Raw genomic sequence first — 12832 nt, 5'->3', positions numbered from 1 at the left:
ATGCTCACCCCTCACTGTCTTTAAGTTCTCAAAGCCAATCCAATAGATAGACTTTTATCCTGGACGAGCCCCCGATTGTTATGGGTCAGGGTTTAGAGAATCCCAAAGTGTATCATGGAGTTCACCTGACCCACAGCTTTTAATAGATTGTGGTATGGGGAGCACACGGCCCACTCTGCAAGTGTGGTACAGCAGAAATGGAAAAGTATTTTTTAAAGCAAAACAATGTTTATTCTATGAACTCAAGTTAACCTTTTTAAAACATAAAGTGAACATCTTAGCAACCATTAATTCAAACACAACCCCCAAAGACTACAACACTAAGTAATGTTTAAGGTGTCCTTTTAACATCCATAAGATTTCAAAAACCTTTAAAACAGAAAGACATCAGGCTTAACTTAACTACTGAGAGCAGTTATAACTCTTGAATCACCAAAGGATTGATTTACAGTCTTTAGATTACAGAGAGAGACTAATACACCTTCTGGCTGTGACTGCAGCTATCCAGCTCTGAAAACAAAACTAAAACACCCCCTACAGCAAACAGCCTAAAACGAAAATAAAAAGCTGACAGACAGCCCAGCTCCACCCACTCTCTGACATCACTCCAGTAGTAAACACCCATTTCTTAAAGGTACTCTCACTACAGATATTTATATACACACCAATTTATAAACACCCATTTCTTAAAGGTAGTTTCACATGACAGTACACACTGGTACTCCTGGTACACACCGATACTCCTGGAACACATTGATACTCTTGGTACACATTGATACGCTTGGTACACATTGTTACTCATGCACATGAAAATCAGCCAAAGAAAAACATTCCCAAATAGATGACAATGAGGTTTTAAAACATAATCATCTAATCCAGAATCCTGATGGAACCGAGGAGGAAACAGCTTATTTTCTGTTCACATCAAACCATAAATCGCTGCTGATCAGAGCTGGAATGTTTCTTTTTATTATTCCTGGGTTGTGGAGACGCTGGCTAGGCCTGTATTTATTGCCCATCCCTAATTGCCTTTCAGACTGTGGTGATGAGCTGCCTTCTTGAGCTACAGCCCTCCATGTAGTGTAGGTACACCCTGAGTGCTGTTAGTGAGTTCCAGCGACAGTGAAGGAATGGCGATGTATTTCCAAGTCAGGGTGGGGAGTGACTTGGTGGAGAAGTTGCAGCTTCCCATGTGCCTTCTGCCTTTGTCCCTCCACATGCTGGAGATTGAGAATTTGGAAAGACCTTTCCAAGGAACCTTGGTGAGCTGCTGAATTGTATCTTAGAGACACTCGGTTTCCACTGTGTACTCATGGAGGAGGAAATGAATGTTTAAGGTGGTGGATGAGGTACTGATCAACCCGGCTTTCTCCTGGGCAGTTTTCAGTTTCTTGTCGATGGAGCTGCACTCATCCAGGTAAGTGGGGCGTATTCCATTTCACTCCTGACTTGTGCCTTGTTGATGGTGGACTGGCTTCGGGAAGTCAGGAGGTGAGTTACCTGCTACAGGATTCCTAACCTCTGACCTGCTCCTGTAGTCACAATATTGAAAAGACTGACCCAGTTAAATAGTTAAATTCCGAGCTGTTGATGGGGAATTCAGACATGGTAATGTTGTTAAATGTCAAGAAAAGATGTTAGATTCTCTCTCTTGTTGGAGTTGATCATTGCCGACCACTTGTGTGGCGCAAATGTAACTTGCCTCTTCAGCCCAAGCCTGCATATTGTCCATGTCTTGCTGCAAACAGGCAGGGACTGCTTCAGGGTGTGAGGAAGGGCAAATGGAACTGATCATTGTGCAATCATCAGCGACCAGTCCCATTTCTAACCCTATAATGGAAGGAAGGTCACTGGCATTCGGAGAGGTTTGGATATTTTTGTACATGAATCACAGTAAGTTAACATGCTTAAAGTGAACGATATGTCAACTTTTATTATAGAGGAATTTGACTTTGAAAGTAGAGAAATCTTATTTGTAGTTGTGGAGGATCTTGGTGACAGCACACCTGGAGTATTGTGCACAGCTTTAGTCTCCTTACCTAAGGAAGGATATAGCTAGTGCAACAAAGATACAAGAGACTGATTCCTGGGAAAAGGGGAGAAATGGAGTAGACAGGGCCTATATTTTGTAGCATTGAAATGTATTTAATTAACCCAATTGAAATGCGTGGAAATGAAATTGTGGCCCCAGATCACAGATCTAGTAAAATAACCTTATAGAACATAGAACATAGAACATTACAGTGCAGTACGGGCCCTTCGGCCCTCGATGTTGCACCGACCTGTGAAACCATCTGAAGCCTATCTGACCTACACTATTCCATTTTCATCCATATGTCTATCCAGTGACCACTTAAATGTGTCAGAAAACCCTCCTGCACACACTGCACAAAAACTGACCCATCTATAGTACTCGAACTATAGTATTTCCAGTCAATATTTGGAAACCTTCATGCCACCGTAACCAGGCAGGGGATTCTCTGCATAATAAACAGATCTCAAGCAGGAGATTCAGGGTAAACACAAACATTAACCAATTTACAGAAATGACACACAGCCAGAGAAATGGAACAGAAACAAACAGCTGTCCACATTGATAAAGCTCCTACTGAAGTCAAAATGCTGCTTTCGAAACAAATATTTTGAAAATACAAGGAAAATATAACAGAATAAAGCTTTATAATTTCCAAATGATATTCTTGAAAAAGTCTTCATAGTTTATTTTGCAGGCTGTAATAATAATGTACCATTTTGGGGTGCTTTGAAGTGATATCATGAATTGGTTCCTTAATTTTTTTTGATTTAAATGTTTTGAACAAAATCTGAATGAGAGATCAAGAACATTTTGATGAATTGAGAGTACAGAGTTTAGCATATTAATGAATACTTACCCATTTCAAACACATAGTTTGACAGCGCCAGGCATTCCCAGGTCAGTAAACAATCACAGATAAAAGCCGAGCCTGTGCAGAATTCTTCGACAATACCACTGAGGCATATTTCACATCAAAACTTTGCACTGATACAAATTGAGACAGATTGTGTTGGTCCATGTCCAAGAAATGAAGAGTTCAGACTGTATCTCCTCATTATACACAGAGGCCTCACATTCAAGGGAAGGTTTTCATCTATCAGTCTGTGTTAGAATTGAACCCAGAACCTGAAAGTAGGGATTGTGACAACCCACTGCATTACAAAAATTACGAGCAGGATTCTCTGATCCTGAGGCTAAGTGTTGACGCTGTCGTAAACGCCGTCACGTTTTACGATGGCGTCAACAGGCCCCAGGAGCAGTGATTCTGAGCCGTACAGGAGGCCAGCCCTACAGGAGGAGCAGCCCTCGCCGATCCTGCTGCCGATACCAGCCTCAAATGGGCGCTACAGGTCTGTGCATGCGCACTACGACCGGCGCGATTGCGCACATACGCGGTGGCTCCCTTCTCCGCGCCGGCCCCGATGCAACACGGCGTAGGGCTACAGGGGCCGGTGCGGAGCAAAAGAAGCCCCCAGCCCGAGAGGCCGGCCCGCTAAACGGTAGGCCCCAATCGTGGGCCCAGGCCACAGCAGAAGCCCCCCCTGGGGTCGGACCCCCTCCCCTCTCCTCCCAATAGACCGCCCCCGAAAGAATGCAGTCCACGGTCCCGCCGGGTAAGACCACATGTGGACGACGTCGGAAGGACTCGGATTTTTTTGCGGTCACACGGCCCATCCCGGGCGGAGAATCGCTACGTGGCCCCCGACCGCGCCCCGCCGACCGCGCTGGCGCCAATGGCGGCGATTCCCCACTCACCGGAGAATCGGCGGACCGGTGTCGGGGCGGCGTTGCACGGTTCGTGCCCGGCGATTCTCCGACCCAGCGTGGGCTGAGAGAATCCCGCTCGTATCTTTAGAGATGTTTAGCATAAACGAGATCTGTCAGAAGGTGCAAAGAAGAGATACTACCTCGAAGCGTTAATTTATTAAACCCCAATTCCTCTAACTAGCTGTGAGTGAACAGTCTATTAAATGCCTTGAGGATATCACCCTGCACCTGGCGAATTACCCAGCACCTATTGCAAACCTCTGTTGCTGCATTCACAAAACTGCAGAACATCTTCCTGAGAACTGAATGAACTGAACTTCACAAAGTGAAGCAGATCAACTGAAAAATGTGCTGCCAGTTTTGAGAAAGAATTACAAATTTGGGAAACTGCAAAGTTTGACCACATGCAGGAGCTGCGTGTTGGTGGTTGACCAGAGGATTGTCCTTGCACTGATAAAAGTGGAAGAGGTTAGCCACAGAAGGGTAACTAGCCAGGTAATCTAGGCAAGAACACGTTAGATTCAATATCGTTTTCTGAAAGGTCTTAAGGAAAGCACTCTAACGTGAAAATAAAGGTCACCTTAGTGCTGTCAGTCATAAACCACCACAAATATATGGAAACGTTAAAATAAACTTCTTGGAAGTCGGCACCATATGGCGTTCCTTATTCTACATCATTTATGGGATGTTAATGCTGGGTTAGAGAACAACAAAAAGCTGTTTACATGAAACTGATTCTATTGTGCAATGTCTTGTCAATCTCATTCTCGGATACATGAGCCATGGGAGTTTTTTTTTATTACCTCACGTCCTCGTATATTTAAGCTGTGATTTGTTTGTTAATTTCCCTGCCGCAAAAATGCATTTAAAACGCTCAAGGTTTATCTCCTTAACTTGGCAATCGGCAACAGGAGCACAGTATAGAAATGTCAGTGATTCTACACCAGCTTGTGGTGTTTCAGCACTGTGGTGTCATATGACAGATAATGTCGGACAGTAATGTCTTTTTCAATACATTCCCAGGTATGATAATTGGATAGGGAATAACAACATGTTAATAATACATTCAGTATATGCTGTATCGAGAGTCCAGACATCCTAATTACACACTGCGATATTCTGAATAGGTCAAAGATTACATACTGGTTTTGTCTACAGATAAAACCTACTAATCTGCGTCTGCAAAATCCGACTCAACCCCAACCATAATTTATTATAAGCAATGTTTTTCCTGCTGGATGTCTGTAGCACTGTGATGGAAGTAACAATCAAAAGTTCAAGACCGAGAAAAAGAATACGGATTCTTTAGTTTGAAGTTTGTTTTGGTTTAGTAAAATAAAAAAATATGTTGATCAGAATGCTTGGCTCATTATGAAAGCTATTAAAATAAGTTGCTTTCTGAATGAAGCAATGCAATTTGTAAATTGAGCCATTGGGTCGGAATATAATATAGCATGTCCATTTTTCAATATTCTGCCAAGGGGAAAGAAAATTAAAGAGTGTTTGGGTTTCTGCATGTTGTACAATCTCAGTTTAATAACGATATCAAATAACACCCATCATCCCATCGGTTCAATGAACTATGTCTATAACTGCAAGAAATTCAATTCTATCCTTTCTGCAAAACTACAGCTGGGTCTGGCATTCACAACATTCACTCAGTAACTTGATCGTTTCCCACTGTGGTCATACCCTGGAGGTACTGGGTTCACCTTTTCAATTGAAATGAAAAATGAAATGAAAATCACGTATTGTCACGAGTAGGCTTCAATGAAGTTACTGTGAAAAGCCCCTAGTCACCACATTCCGGCGCCTGTCCGGGGAGGCTGGTACGGGAATCGAACCGTGCTGCTGGCCTGCTTGGTCTGCTTTAAAAGCCAGTGATTTAGCCCAGTGTGCTAAACCAGCCCCTGAATTCTCCCAGACTTTAAATTAAAATAGAGTCATAGAGCTTTACAACACACAAAATGGCCCCTCGGCCCATCTTGGCTGTACCAGCCATCAATCCCACTTTTCCACACTTGGTCCATAGCCTCTTATGCTAAGTAAATCAATAATTGTACCCTTATGATCCCCATTATGGTTTTCATTTCTCTATTTGTCTATAATTGCAGGAAACACAGTGGGCATCTATGAGAGCTGAGGAAAAGTGACTGCCTGGTTCCTTGTTTGGCACTTTCAACAAAGCCAGATTGAGTTGTTATATTAAAAGTCCTGACGCATCCTGTAATGATTACATGGGTTTTTGGCCAATCATTGTTAACACACACCTGGCTCGTACATTTCTGTTTCCATTCTGTGGTTTATGCAGTGGTACCTTGCCTCTTGCCTGACTAACCATATCTATTCCAGACAGCTGTAGCAAACCCCTGTCCAGGCATTACACCGGACTCATTTGGAATTCTCTATTATGCCTTCTGCTTCCCTTCTTTTCCTTCACACGGAGCCAGGAATGGTGCATCTTCTCTTATACAAGCCCCGAGACTAATTGTGTTGATGACGTGAGTTTACTTGGGAAGTGAAGCCAGCCAAACAGCATGCAACTAGACTCTCTCACTGCTTCTCACTCCCTACAGTAAATGGCAGTGACAGTAAATAAAAGAACTGTGAATATTTTAAAGTGTAATTAATGCTCGGTATCAGTAACGATGCATAAATATCATATTCTTTCATTTTTATTCTATCTCTGACACACAGTAAAAACTGTTGAATTCAGCAGTGCCCTGCCAATTGTCAAATGAATAATGAAAGATCGTACATTAACAAAACTTTAGTGAACTGTAATGATTTTATTCTTGCAAACATACGACACAAAGCAACATCTTTATGGATTGAGTCTTAGACAGAAACAAGAGACACACCTTGAAATCTGTATTAGTATAATTCTGCATACAGACATCAGTAATTTGATTCTTCACTTTGTTGAATTTCAACAATCTGAAACTTGCAGCTGAGTTTACAGGTTATCAGAGAATTACCTTGGATTGCTGCAAGTATTTTAAAATTCTGAATACAATTGTACACATCTTTAGCATTTGTTTATTTCATCAACTGTCAAAATTGTTTACAAATTTTGTTATTTTGATTATTATTTATAGCACAGAATGAGGCCATTCAGCCCATCATGTCGGTATCGGCTCCCAAAAGAGCAACCTAGCTAGTCCCATTCTCCAGCCCTATCTCCGTAGCCCTCGAAATTCATCACTTTCAAATATATATCCAGCTCTCTTTTGAACCCTCCTATGGAATCCACCTCCACCACTCTTCCAGGCAGCGCATTCCAAACCCCAAAACTCTCTGAGTAAAGAGCTTTGTCCTCATCTCACTCGGAGCTCTCTTGCTGACCATCTTGAAATTATACAAGACACTGGGAAGAACGTGCAAACTCCACACGGACAGTGACCTGGGGTCAGGATCAAACCTGGGTCCTCAGCGTCGTGAAGCAGCAGTGCTAACCACTGTACCACCATGCCACCCTATTTTTAAATTTGCTAACTAACCTGCGATGTGGCACTGTATCAAATGCTTCCTGAAAGTCCAAATATACGACATCCATGGCACTACCTGCATCCACTGCCTGTGCCACCTCGTCAAAGAACTCAATGAAATTTGTCAGACATGGCCTGCCCTTGACAAATCCGTGTTGACTGACTAGCATTAACTTCTTTTTCTCCAAGTGTATATTTATCTAATCCTGTATTATGGCTCCATCAGTTTTTCCACTATTGATGTCAAGCTGACAGATCTGTAGTTTCCTGGGATATCCTCTGCTCCTTTCGTAAACAACAGCGTCACATTTGCAATCCTCCAATCCCCCGGGACTAATCCTGCGTTCAGAGTGGCCTGGAAAATTTCTGTCAACGGCTGTGAAATGATCAAAACCGCCCAACAATTCCTGACAAAAAAGTCTCAATCACAAAAATGAAAAAGGCACAGAAAACACTGGCTGACAAAGAATTGACTTGATTTTTAACCCTTACATTTCTGCTAAAGAGTGAATGTTCACCCAAGTTTAAATTCAATTCCTATCACTGCCCTGCATGGCAGTGGGTATTTCAGACTTGTGAACCAAAATGCAATTGGCGTTCCAGCAATCCTCTAAATCTGCCACAAATCAAAAGCTTCCCTACATTCTCTCTCATTTCAGATACCATGGTCTGGGGGGGGGGGGGGGGGGGGGGGGGGGGGCATTGGTGACCATGGACCTCAATGTGTTGTCCAGTATGATTGTCAAGGTTGTACCATTGTCTCTGCATATTCTGGCTGGATAGGAGACTCTCTCACTCTGCTGCCTGCCACCAGGCATGTTGGAAGGATTTACAGGTCGATAATCTACCTGTTTGGCCACCTTGTGAACACACTTTCCATGGTCATCAAATCCCAGGGTAGGCTCAGACATCTGGCCAGAGGTAGGGAGGCGGGAAACCTTCCGAAATCTGCTATCTGCTCATATAAAATAAATGACAGTCATGAGGGATTGTCAGCTAATCCTTCAAAAATAGTCACTGGGTTTAAATGTGTTCAGGTGAATTAGATAGAGGCACTATATCAGTAACTTAATCTAACTTAGTATCTTCTGGGACCTTCATTTTAAAGATTTCTCTGACCAACATCCTGAAAATATTAAGAATTTCAGGAGAGTTTAGATACTTGGCCAGTTTTAGTGGAATGAGCAGAGGAAAAGTCGGATATCACCAAGCCTGCCATTCCTAGTCACCCTCTGTTTTGGGAGCAGTGATCTCGGGAGGTGGTGTGACTTCTGTGCTGAGCTTTGTCCGCTGTGCCTGTACCTTATTAATTTAGAACAGTACAGCACAGAACAGGCCCTTCGGCCCTCAATGTTGTGCCAAGCAATGATCACCCTACTCAAGCCCACGTATCCACCCTATACTCGTAACCCAACAACTCCCCCTTAACCTTACTTTTTAGGACACTACGGGCAATTTAGCAATCCCCCCATTAACCTTACACTACGGGCAATTTAGCAATCCCCCCATTAACCTTACACTACGGGCAATTTAGCATGGCCAATCCACCTAACCCGCACATCTTTGGACTGTGGGAGGAAACCGGAGCACCCGGAGGAAACCCACGCACACACGGGGAGGACGTGTAGACTCCGCACAGACAGTGACCCAGCCGGGAACCGAACCTGGGACCCTGGAGCTGTGAAGCATTGATGCTAACCACCATGCTACCGTGAGGCCCCACAATGTTGGCAAATTCAGCTCAAATTACATCTCCATCAGATTTAAACCATGTGACGTAAACAGGGCTATGATTAGGTACTGCTGCAATGTGAAATGAAAAATGAAATGAAATGAAAATCACTTATTGTCACGATTAGGCTTCAAATGAAGTTACTGTGAAAAGCCCCTAGTCGCCACACTCCGGCGCCTGTTAGGGGAGGCTGTTACGGGAATCGAACCGTGCTTCTGGCCTGCTTGGTCTGCTTTCAAAGCCAGCGAATTAGCCCTGTGCTAAACAGCCCCTTGAAGTTACTGTGAAAAGCCCCTAGTTGCTGCATTCCGGCGCCTGTTCGGTGAGGCTGTTACGGGAATCGAACCGTGCTGCTGGCCTGCCTTGGTCTGCTTTCAAAGCCAGCGATTTAGCCCTGTGCTAAACAGCCCCAATGTGAGAATTTATATAAAATTCCTATAGGATTAGTGAGTTAATGCAGTGTGTCTAATGCTGCTGCCTCACATGATTTGGTCCCTCTTTGCTGGTAAGTTAGCTGAATTCAACTGGAGCAATAGCACAGATGTCACATTAACCTCAATAGGGAGGGGTGGGACACAAAAGTTACCCTGCTTTTGCTGGTAACCATGGATATCAATGGAAAATACATACAAGAAGTGACTGGGACAGAATATTCTAGGATTGGGATGTATGGTGAGTGGCCAGCTACCTTTCACTGATCAGAGCTTGTCTTCCAGAAAAAATGAATGGAAATGCCCACATGCTGGTCCCTGGTTTATCCTGAGCTCAATTCGAGAATGACAAGGGGCGGACTGTCCTCACTGAGGAAGTATCTTCACTGAGGAAGTATCTTCACTGAGGAAGTATCTTCACTGAGGAACTGTCCTCACTGAGGAACTGTCCTCACTGAGGAACTATCCTCACTGAGGAACTGTCCTCACTGAGGAAGTATCTTCACTGAGGAACTGTCCTCACTGAGGAACTATCCTCACTGAGGAAGTATCTTCACTGAGGAAGTATCTTCACTGAGGAACTGTCCTCACTGAGGACTATCCTCACTGAGGAAGTATCTTCACTGAGGACGTATCTTCACTGAGGAACTATCCTCACTGAGGAAGTATCTTCACTGAGGAACTATCCTCACTGAGGAAGTATCTTCACTGAGGAACTATCCTCACTGAGGAACAATCCTCACTGAGGAAGTATCTTCACTGAGGAAGTATTTTCACTGAGGAACTATCCTCACTGAGGAACTGTCCTCACTGAGGAACTATCCTCACTGAGGAAGTATCTTCACTGAGGAACTGTCCTCACTGAGGAACTATCCTCACTGAGGAAGTATCTTCACTGAGGAACTATCCTCACTGAGGAACTGTCCTCACTGAGGAACTATCCTCACTGAGGAAGTATCTTCACTGAGGAACTGTCCTCACTGAGGAACTATCCTCACTGAGGAAGTATCTTCACTGAGGAACTATCCTCACTGAGGAAGTATCTTCACTGAGGAACTATCCTCACTGAGGAAGTATCTTCACTGAGGAACTGTCCTCACTGAGGAACTATCCTCACTGAGGAAGTATCTTCACTGAGGAACTATCCTCATTGAGGAAGTATCTTCACTGAGGAACTATCCTCACTGAGGAAGTATCTTCACTGAGGAACTGTCCTCACTGAGGAAGTATCTTCACTGAGGAACTATCCTCACTGAGGAAGTATCTTCACTGAGGAACTATCCTCACTGAGGAAGTATCTTCACTGAGGAACTGTCCTCACTGAGGAACTGTCCTCACTGAGGAAGTATCTTCACTGAGGAACTGTCCTCACTGAGGAAGTATCTTCACTGAGGAACTATCCTCACTGAGGAAGTATCTTCACTGAGGAACTATCCTCACTGAGGAAGTATCTTCACTGAGGAACTATCCTCACTGAGGAACTGTCCTCACTGAGGAACTGTCCTCACTGAGGAACTGTCCTCACTGAGGAGTGCCATCCATTTCAAACAGGGGACACAGAGCACACAGCAACTCTTCAGCGGGTCAGAGCTGGAGCGCTGAAGCTTCTAATGCCTCACACTGTCCAGCTACTAGCCTGAAATATCAAATCAATTCCTGCGCCCTGGCAATGTGGAACAGAGAATTGCGAACTTCCCACCGGAGCTGAGTGCGGGGTGGAAGGAGATACAGTCCAGTCCCGTTTCAATGACTGACAGATGGACCCAGTTGATTCTTGCTGTGCACACAGTCCCTTGCTGCTCTGAATGTCAAATTAATACGAGTGAGATGAGAATCTACCCCCCCCCCCCCCCCCCCACACACACACACATACACACAAACACACATACAGAATGCTGGCAGACAGAATTCTCCAGGGTGACCTGAAACAATTCTGCTCCTTGCATTTTCAAATGAAGCAGATGATTTTCACCAGCAGGAGAGGCGAATGGGGGGAAATTCGACCCCACAAGCATTAGTTAAAGGCAAGAAGCGAACTATTTACCTTGTCCAGTGCTTGCTGAAGAACTAGTAGCATTCGGCAGAGAGCTGCAGGACTGAATGGTGTTAGTAACCAGGGCAGATCAATAGGAGGTGGGATAGGAAATCAGCTGTGAGACGCCATCCTGTACACTGTGGAAACTCCACAGCAATGCAGCTTGCGGGACGGCAGCAGGAAGCTCTGTTTTATTCTCTCTCTCTTAAAATTGCCTGTGTCACATGATTTGCTCCTTTGCACAGTTCAGAGCATGCTGCATTCTGACTGGAATGGCTCATTTTAAAACCCACCCGTGTGCCAGAATCCTAAAAATAAGCAGTTATTAAATCTCTTAACTTGCTGAACCAGTTTGTATTTGGAAAATTGCACAGTATTGTATGTGTTCGCGAGGCTGAAGCAAGTCAATGTCCCACCATTGGCTTTCAAGGAATAATTGACTTGGCAATAAAGTGGGAAATATAATTTTCATAAACAAAGAATCCTATCTCCCTCGGACAGGGCATTAGTAAATTAATGGCATCTGTTTATAAACTGGGAGTGCTCTGTAATCCTGGCTGACATAGAAAGAACGCAAATTAGTTAAATCATCTGTCAAAAACTGTCCACAATAAGATGCAACGATTTACCTTGAAGCACATCAAAGATAAGACAAAGATAAGCTTGTTTCTTTCATTCTTGCCATAACCTTCCCAGATATCAGTTTACCAAATTTAACTATTTGAGGGTTACTCATTCATTGCTAATGGCTCTGTATTAACACTCAGTTAATGTGGGGAAACTTCTAAACTATTGGCATGGCTGCCCCGCTGATTTACAATGAACAGTTTATGCTCTCTGTGAGTAACCAGTGAAAGTTTTTTGCATTATTGTAATGAGGCCCCCAAAGCAAATTAAACTTTGCCCAGAATACCAGACGCAGCATGATCATGTTAGCCCTGTTGATGCTGCAACTCCACCAGTGGCAATAGCACCTGCAAGCACCTAGAATCTTCTCCAGCCCAACATTCCTCTGAGATTTCTGCACTTGTTCAATCCCAGATTCCTGCACATCCCCCATTTTTATTCCTGTCTCTGCCCCTCTCTCCTGCTCCAAGATGCTCCTTAAAACTTCGTTCTTTGGCCAAGATATCAGTCACCTGTCCTAATATCGTCTGACGTAGCTTGGTGTCAAGTTTGACAATGCCCCCCTGGGAAGAGACATTGGCCATTTTACTATGTCAAAGGAGCTATATGATGCACGATCAATCACTACTGAAGCGAGATTGTAGTCCGATGGAAGGCATAAATGAATAAGTAGTTACCCCAGCATCTCCGGTACAGAATGACTGCTGTGGGTGAAAC

The 12832-nt window shown here is 44.0% G+C and overlaps 1 protein-coding gene across 13 annotated transcripts in view; it reads right to left on the bottom strand.

Annotated features, from left to right (window-relative positions):
- LOC119979250 (RAP1 GTPase activating protein) overlaps positions 1 to 11647 on the bottom strand; it is a 705159-nt gene extending 693512 nt beyond the window's left edge. For 4 of the 13 annotated variants that reach the window (XM_038821194.1, XM_038821198.1, XM_038821193.1 and 1 more), the window contains exon 1: positions 11498 to 11646. The gene's annotated coding sequence lies outside the window, so the exon portion shown is untranslated. Of the gene's footprint in view, positions 1 to 11497 lie in introns of all 13 variants that reach the window. The other 9 variants (XM_038821204.1, XM_038821202.1, XM_038821208.1 and 6 more) reach the window with 5 other exon arrangements.
- Positions 11648 to 12832: the final 1185 nt, after the last annotated feature.

This window comes from Scyliorhinus canicula, chromosome 16 (assembly GCF_902713615.1).
Source record: "Scyliorhinus canicula chromosome 16, sScyCan1.1, whole genome shotgun sequence".
Lineage (NCBI taxonomy): Eukaryota > Metazoa > Chordata > Chondrichthyes > Carcharhiniformes > Scyliorhinidae > Scyliorhinus > Scyliorhinus canicula.
The sequence above is the reverse complement of the archived record's forward strand: the minus strand, read 5'-3'. Positions and strand labels throughout refer to the sequence as shown.